We start from the raw sequence: 8,539 nt of genomic DNA, 5'->3' as shown, positions 1-8,539 counted from the left end.
ATGAATTTCTCCATCACTAATTGGTGTTTTTGGAATTCCAAATCTGTTGAAGATTGTCTTCTTCAAAAAGCCAATCACAACCTTCGCATCATTAGTGGGTGATAGCATGGCTTCCACCCACTTAAATACATAATCAATGGCCACTAGTATATAGAGGTTTGAGTGTGAGGAGGGAAAAGGCCCCATAAAATCAACTCTCCATACATCAAACAATTATACTTCAAATATGTAATTTTGTAGCATCTCATGTCTCCGGGATAAAGTTCAGATCTCTGGCATCTATCACATTTTCAATAAAGCATTAGGTGTCCTTAAAAAGAGTCGGTCAATAGAGGCCACTTTGAAGCACTTTAGCCTCTGTCCTCTCTCCACTAAAGTGGCCGCCATAGTCTAAACCGTGGCAGTGCCATAATACACCTTGAATCTCTTCTTCGAGAATGCACCTTCGTATGATGTTGTTAGAATATTTTTTGAAGAGATATAGGTCATCCCATATAAAGTAGTGGGAGTCATGAATTTACTTTTTTTCTTTGATTCCAATTAAATTCCTTAGGAATGATTCTCCCAGCTTTGTAGTTAGCCATGTCAGCAAACCATGGCATAACTCTAATGGCTAAGAGTTGTTCATTTGGGAATTCTTCTTTGAGGGGTATTTGTGGTGCTTGAGTTTCTTCAAAATAAATCCCAGATAGGTGATCCGCCACAAGATTCTCTGTGCCCTTCCTATCCCGGATGTTAACATCAAACTCTTGAAGCAACAATACTCATCTTATCAATCTTTGTTTGGCATTCTGTTTAGACAAAAGATACTTAGGAGCAGCTTGATCAGTGTAGATGATTACTTTTAAACCAAATAAATAAGATCTAAATTTATCAATAGTAAATACTATGGCTAATAACTCTTTTTCAGATGTTGTGTAATTTTTTTGCGCATCGTTCAAGACATGACTTGCATAATAAATTACATGTAACAACTTGTCTTTTTTTTTTGCCCCAGGACTGCGCCTACAACATAATCACTAGCATCACACATTAACTCAAATGGTAAAGACCAATTAGGTGGGGCAATTATTGGTGCACACACAAGCTTAGCTTTCAAAGTTTCAAAGGCATGTAGGCATTCTCCATTGAAAACAAATAGAACTCCTTTAATTAATAAACTACTCAATGGTTTTTCAATTTTTGAAAAATATTTTATAAATCTTCTATAAAAGCCTGTATGTCCCAAGAAACTTTAGACCGCCTTTACACTCACTTGTGGTAGTAATTTTTCAATCACTTCTACCTTAACTTTATCAATCTCTATGCCCTTAATTGAGATTCGGTTCCCAAGAATAATTCCTTTCATGACCATAAATGGCACTTTTCCTAGTTTAAAACTAGGTTTGTTTCTTGGCACCTTTATAAAACTAATGACAAGTGGTGCAAGCAAGCGTTAAATATGTCACCAAATACAGAAAAATCATCCATAAACACTTCTATAAATTTTTCTACTATATTAGAAAAAATAGAAAGCATGCACTTTTGAAAAGTGGCGGGTGCTTGCATAACACAAAGGGCATTCTTCGATAGGCAAAAACTCCATAAGGACATATGAATGCGGTCTTTCCTTGATCAAGGGATCAACCGCAATTTGGTTGTACCCCGAGTACCTATCAAGAAAATAATAGAATGCATGGCCAGCAAACCTCTCCAATATTTGATTAATGAATGGGAGAGGGAATTCGGTAGTCAATGTACATTCTCCAGCTGGTGACCGTTCTTGTAGTGATCAATTCATTTTTTTATTAAAGATTATTGTGATCCTTCCCTTTTTGGCACCACTTGTACCGGACTTACCCATAGGCTGTCAGAGATGGAGTATATGATTCCCGCATCCCACAACTTCATTACCTTTTTGTGAACAACCTCTTTCATTGTTGGATTAAGCTTTCTTTGCGCTTGCACCACAGGTTTTGAGTCCTCTTCAAGTAAAATCTTGTGCATGCACATGGTGGAATTTATTCCCTTCAGATAGCTAATTGTCCATCCAATAGCAGTCTTATGTTCTCTTAATACTTGTAACAGTCCTTCTTCTTTTTCTTCTTCTTTATTAAGCATTTATAATCATTGGGTAGGTCTCCTTATCATCAAGGAATGCATATTTGATGGTGGTTGGTAGAGATTTTAATTCTAGCCTTGCGGTTTCTCTTTCTCCTTGGTGTCATTTGAGAGTGTCCTCTCCTTTGAACAAGCATCTGCTAGCTTCTCTTCCTTTTCACCATTAGAGTGTTATGGAACATTCTTTAGGGCCCCCTTTTCTAACGGCTTCTTGAATCAATGAATTAATCAAATCACCTTTCATGTTTTTTTCTAACAGCTTTTATTGAACTCTCACTGATTTTCATTTTCTTTAATACAATTGATGTCTTTTTATGTTTCTTATTGTTTAACTGAATTATTGTTACTTTCTTACATTTGGTAGTAGTAGATTTTATTATTATTGCAATTCAATATGCTTTTCTTTTCATGCACACCAAGTGTTTGATAAAATGCTTGGCTTAGTTTTAGAGTAGATTTTTTAGCATTCTTGGCTTGGAAAGAGAAATTAGGTACTCTTGACACTACAAGAAAATAAGCCTTCTGCCACACTTTAAAAGCGTGCCGAAAAGTGCAAAAAAAGTACCGATAGTTTTTCGCCACGCTTTTTGAGCTATTGACACACTTTTGAAAGGGTCACATCTGCCAGCGTGCCCGTTTCTCTATCGCCATGCTTTTGTAGATCTATCAGCACGCTTTTCTTGTTGGCACGCTTTCATTTCTTGCCACGCTTTTTAACCTATGGATACGCTTAAAAAGCGTACCAAAAAGTGTACATATCGCCACGCTTTTAAAGCATGCCCAGCAGGTTGGTTTTGGTACATTTCAAAAGCGTGCCAATAAGGAACAATAAGGCTAGGCTTTTTTAAACGTACCTAGAAATGAACCTATTGCCACACTTTAAAAGCGTGGCTGTAACATTATCATTTTAAAAGAAAAACTATTGCCACGTTTTAAACGCGTGGTTGTATCATTATCAATTTAAAAGAAAAACTATTGCCACGTTTTAAAAAAATTAAAAAAATTAGCATATGCTTTTTTACATGCACTCTAATACACTCCAAAAAAAAAAACATTAACAAAAATATGTAAACAGGGCACTACAAGATAAGATTATCATCTTAAGAGAATTGAAAAATGAGAAGGATTCATGTTCTAAAAATAGAAAAAAAAGGAGACACTCAATCCTAAAGGATGAACATACGATGATACAAAACCTGAGCTGAATAACACAGCTTGGAATTTATTTCCTATGTTACCTAGACAAGTTATTAGTAATTGCCTCTCAGAAAACGCCAAGGTCCTGTTCCGGTTCCCATCCTGCATATAAGGCATTTGACATAATTGGTAAACAAAATTTGGAACATGGAATCATAAAATCTTTAAAGCAAAATTTGAGAAAGTATAGAATTTGTGTATAATTTAAAATTTGATTATTGTTTTTAAAATAGAAATGAGAAAGTATAGAGAATAAACTTTTAATTAGTAAATATTAGTTAATTATAGAATTTGTGTATAATTTAAAATTTAGGATTTATAATCTAAAATTTAAGATAAATAAAATAATTAAAAAAATTATTTAATATTAGCCGAAAAAAATTGGTTTCTTAGCGTTACTCTGTTATTAATTAGTAAGAAAAAGTTTGTTACCTCCAAATACTGGCAAACATGCGTATTCCTTAATCAAATAGTCACCAAATTCATACTTAATTAACATACAAGAAAACAAGTGGATTCTTATCAAGTGAGGATGATAAAGTTAATGATAATTCCTTATATTTTCCAAACACTTTGATAAAAGAAAAAAAATTCTTTCACTACAAACAAAACTCACTTTTAATTTTTCTCAAACGACTGTAGAAAGAGCAAATAAAATATAATAACCAAGTTATAAATCAGAAATTGCACAATAAAATAACAAAAAACAAAGAAGGGCAACAAAAGAAAATCAAACTATCTAGCTCAAATTGGAAAAAAAAAAAACTTAAGTGAAGCAGTTGCAAATTTTGACCAAATATCTGAGCTCAAGATCCACTAGGAAATTTTATAACTCTTTTTTTGGGATTTTTTCAAAACCAAACATAGTAAAATCCTTCTCATATATTCCCATGAGCAACTCTCGCTTCATAGTCAGCAACCAATACATACAAGTTCGCTACCTAAAATCGTGGTGCTAAGCATTTTTAACCACTATATTAATGTCTCTTGTGATGGCACATTAATCAAACTCTCTTAATGTTACTATAGTTTTAAAGGAAAATTTCATTACCACAATAAGTTTGCCTTTGTTCTCAGGAATACTAGCCAATCTTAGAGCTGCAACTGTATTAGCTCCGGATGAAATACCAACCTACAAATAATAATTAGGAACAATAAAAAAAAGTTGGAAAATCAGTTACAGTTATTTAAAGAAAAGATGCATGTCTTAGACTGAACAAAATGGTTGAATGAATAAAGTTTGAAACTTGTCATTGATTCTAAACATGATGTATGCAACAATGATCATTTGAAAAAGTTACCATGAGTCCTTCCTTCAAGGCCAGCACCCTGGCCATGTTGACTGCATCTTCACTGCTAACCTACCACACATGTTTGAAATGACAGTTAGGAGAAGCATAATATTTTCAAGTTAGGTGAGCAAATTAAAGTAGTGTTTTCCATTTACCTCAAGAACTTTCTCCATTACATCCATGTCCAATATGTCTGGTTTGAATCCAACCCCATTGCCGGTAATATGATGTGGATCTATATAGAAGAACAATATCAAAGTTTGTAATTCCATATATTTGAAAAAAGAAACAATAGATAAAGATTTCCCAACCTAATTCAGTAAATATCATAATCTTTTTAGATCCTAATTTTGATTACTTTTTACATTTACATTAGTTCATCACTACAACAATGCTAGAAATCACAATTAAGTATTGAGTATTGACATTGAACTCAAGTCCTTATGAGGAAAGATGACTACTCACACAAATGGTTTGATATGTTTGCCTAAACTGCTTAATATAGTATCTGTGAAAATCTTAGCTATCATCGTCACATGAAAACATCTTCATGTAAGCAATCACCACGAAAAAAATAGGTAGGAAATCGTCACTAAGAAAAAGAATATTAATGAAAAAAGAGCATGATCTTTACCAGGTTTACCACCATTTAGGATATTGCTTTCAGCTGGCTCCACTCCATATATCTATGCAGCGGAAAACATTTCCAGAATTTAATGAGCTTATCTAACAAACAGAACAATGTTCAGTTTGTAGTGAGAACTGTGAACAGAGAACATCAGCTTAACATTAGGATTTTTTTATTTGAGATATTGTCCAACACCAGAGACAGTGCCTCCACTACCTATTCCCATAACAAATATGAGTGATTCTTACAGAAAGAAATTCTTTGATGATAAATTTGAGTTGTTGCCTCACTTGGATTTTTCTGCAGCAAACAGATTTTCGACCACCAAATTTCAAAAATCCACCATAAATCATATACTTAACGAATCGCCTTCCAACTTTCCAGCCTAGTCTAAACATTTCTATGTTCACCCCAAACTTTATCCCATGCGATTCCGATCAGTGTGAAATTTGTTATAACCCTTCAAAGTTTCTGCCCTCTTTTAAAGTGATGCAGAAAAACAGATTTAGTAGTCCAACTTAAAAAATTTACAACTAATTTCACAAATTATAGAATCCTTTTAAAATTAAATTCTAGCAACTAGACTTACTCTAGTTTACCCAGCATTTAACTCATTACAATTTCGTTGACTGTAGAATTATTTATTCAGTTATAAAATTACTGCATCATTTTAGAAAATCAGATTTTCAAGAAAAGGATTTGGCATTTAAATTTTAATCCCTCAACAACTCTCAAGTTCAATTCTAGTTAATCCCTTATCAATCAATTTAAATTTATAATTAAATGCTTATAATTTAAAAGCTTTTAATCTGGTCCCTACTGTTTTGAACAGAACATTTATCTTCAAATTGAATTACCACCCTAAATTATTGGAATTTAATTACAAATTTGATAAAACAATAAGGAGGAACAGTATAATAGTAGAAGGGATTCTAAGAGTAACATACATTTGAAGATGAAGTTTTCAAATTGAGGAACTCAACATGAAAAATGAATCTCCCTGGAAGTGGAACCTCAATTCCCCACACAAATCCTTCTCTACTGCTCAGCAATTTGTCTCTTACCTCTGCATCAAAATAAGAAACCATTGAAATGTTAAAGCAAGAACAAAGGCTAAGCTATATCTTGTTGTATTTCAAAATAGAATTAAGAAAACCTGATTGAGCCAAGGCCTTGCGATCTTTGGCAGAGCTAAGCAGGCGAATGACGAAAGATGAAACTGGAAGAAGATTGTTTCTTGCTTCTGGAAACAACTTAACACAAGAAACTCTGTTCCTCTCCACAGATAAATGCCTGAAAAGATAAGATAAAGTGAGTGATAATTATATTATTATCAAGAAAGAAAGAAAGAAAAAAAATGGAGGAAACTGCTAACTTGTTTAATTATAAAGCTGTCCTATATTACTTATTGCCACTTTGCTTCTTCTATTCATACTCAACGGCAGAAAGCTACATCTAGAAATCCATAATCAACTAGTTTAATGAGGCCCTGCAGTAATAATATGTTTCATCATTTTACTTATTGCCACTTTGCTTCATCGGAATATTCATAATCAATGGCAGAAAGCTACATCTAGAAATCCATAATCAACTTCTGTACTGCTTTGTTTCAGATACCTGGTCATTAAGCACTCTGCACATGTTTGAGAATTCCAAGATTCCTGCTGGGGGAATCAGTGATGATTTGCATAACTCAGAGTAAGATTTATATAGCTGCAAGATTATTAGAACCATAAGAATCAATATATATTTTTAAAAAAAGAGGAATCATTTTTGCAAATTCAAAAGCTGTAAAGAGCACCTCTCCAAGGATTGTATCTTTCTTAGATCCACGGAAATGTTTCATGGATGAGCAAAGTATAATCTGCAAAAGGTACAAATTCATGGGTCAAAGAGCTATTTTCTTGATTACAAATTAAAACAGCAGCACAGCAAGAGCTATTTTCTTGATTGATTCTAAATGGAGCATTTTAAAAAAATGAAGATGGAGCACAACTGAGCACTAACCTTCGAGCAGCACAGCGAGCAGAACCGCGAGACCTGCCGAGCAGAACCGCGAGACCTGCCGAGCAGAACCGCGAGACAGCGGCGAGCAGAACCACGAGACAGAGGCGAGCAGCTTTCCGAGCAGAACGGCGAGAGGGACGACAAGCAAAACAGCAAGAGGAATGGCATTCAAGGACGAACCTGGTTGCGATCTTCAGCGCTAAGGGAGGCGACGGTGAGATAGATGGCGGCGTGATGGAGGTTAGGGTTTTCTGAAATTTTCAAGGAAAAGCCATTCAAAGCAGCGTCGAGGAAGACAACCACTGCTCGACGAAGATGATGGCGACGGCAAGCTCGAGGAAGACCACGGTGGTGGCGACGGCAAGCTCAAGACAACGACTGCTCGACGAAGATGACTGGTGCAACGAAGGCGATGAAGGCTGGGTGAGATGAAGGGTAGTGATGAAGGCTGCTGGGTGCGATGAAGCTGAACGATGAACGACGAAAGAAGCTGCTGGGTTCGAGAGTGAAGATGAAGTGACGGTGCTGCAGTATGCTTAGGGTTTGAAAGTAATTTTAGGGCTAAAGGGATTTCGGAAACTAGTGTATTGTTACTATTAATTTTAGGGTTAAAATTTGAAAACTTGGAAAAAGAAAAGTTAAGTGTGGAAAAAATTAAGTGGGAACTAAATTTTAGGGAAGGGACTCTATTGGCACGTTTTTGTATGGTGCCAGATTATACCTAGGATAGCCACGTTTTTTAAGTGTGTCGGTTTTTTTAAGCGTGCCGGTTTTTTTTTGTAGCCACGCTTTTTAAGTGTGGCAAAAAAAAACGTGGCCAAATATCAAATCAGTTGCCACTCTTGTAAAAGCATGCCGATTTCTCTCTATGGGTACGCTTTTCAAGCGTGGCAATAAGAAAGCATGGCCAAATTTCAAATAAGTGGCCACCCAATAAAAGGGTGCCGATTTCCTTCTATGGCCACGCTTTTTAAACGTGACAAAAGAAAGCGTGGCCAAATCACAAATCAGTGGCCACCCTCGCAAAAGCGTTCCATAGACCACTTTTGGGCACGCTTTAAAAGCGTGGCAAAAAAAAAGGATGCCGACAGGCCTTTTTTCTTGTAGTGTGAGTCATTAATACCCAACTTGGATTAGTGATCTAGAGTTGTTAGTTAATATTGTTTCTATTGACACTACTTCTGGATTGGGGTTAACTAGACCTAATTGATCTTCTTCCGATGTGAAGATAACGTAATAGGCTTAGCTCTTGGTAATTATTGCATTATAACTAATGGCTAAGATAGAAGACTTTGATTCTCAAGTCCTGCCATGA

At 35.2% G+C, this 8,539-nt stretch overlaps 1 long non-coding RNA gene across 1 annotated transcript; it reads right to left on the bottom strand.

Moving 5' to 3' along the window:
- Positions 1-6,643: 6,643 nt before the first annotated feature.
- LOC140178171 (uncharacterized) lies at positions 6,644-7,090 on the bottom strand. Its single transcript, XR_011870420.1, has 3 exons — positions 7,019-7,090; positions 6,835-6,930; positions 6,644-6,706 (listed from the first exon to the last, which is right to left on the bottom strand). It is a non-coding gene; the product is annotated as an uncharacterized lncRNA (long non-coding RNA).
- Between the last annotated feature and the right edge of the window lie 1,449 nt (positions 7,091-8,539).

The sequence above is a fragment of the Arachis hypogaea genome, chromosome 13 (assembly GCF_003086295.3).
Source record: "Arachis hypogaea cultivar Tifrunner chromosome 13, arahy.Tifrunner.gnm2.J5K5, whole genome shotgun sequence".
Taxonomy (NCBI): domain Eukaryota; kingdom Viridiplantae; phylum Streptophyta; class Magnoliopsida; order Fabales; family Fabaceae; genus Arachis; species Arachis hypogaea.
This window is presented reverse-complemented; position numbering and strand designations above follow the sequence as displayed.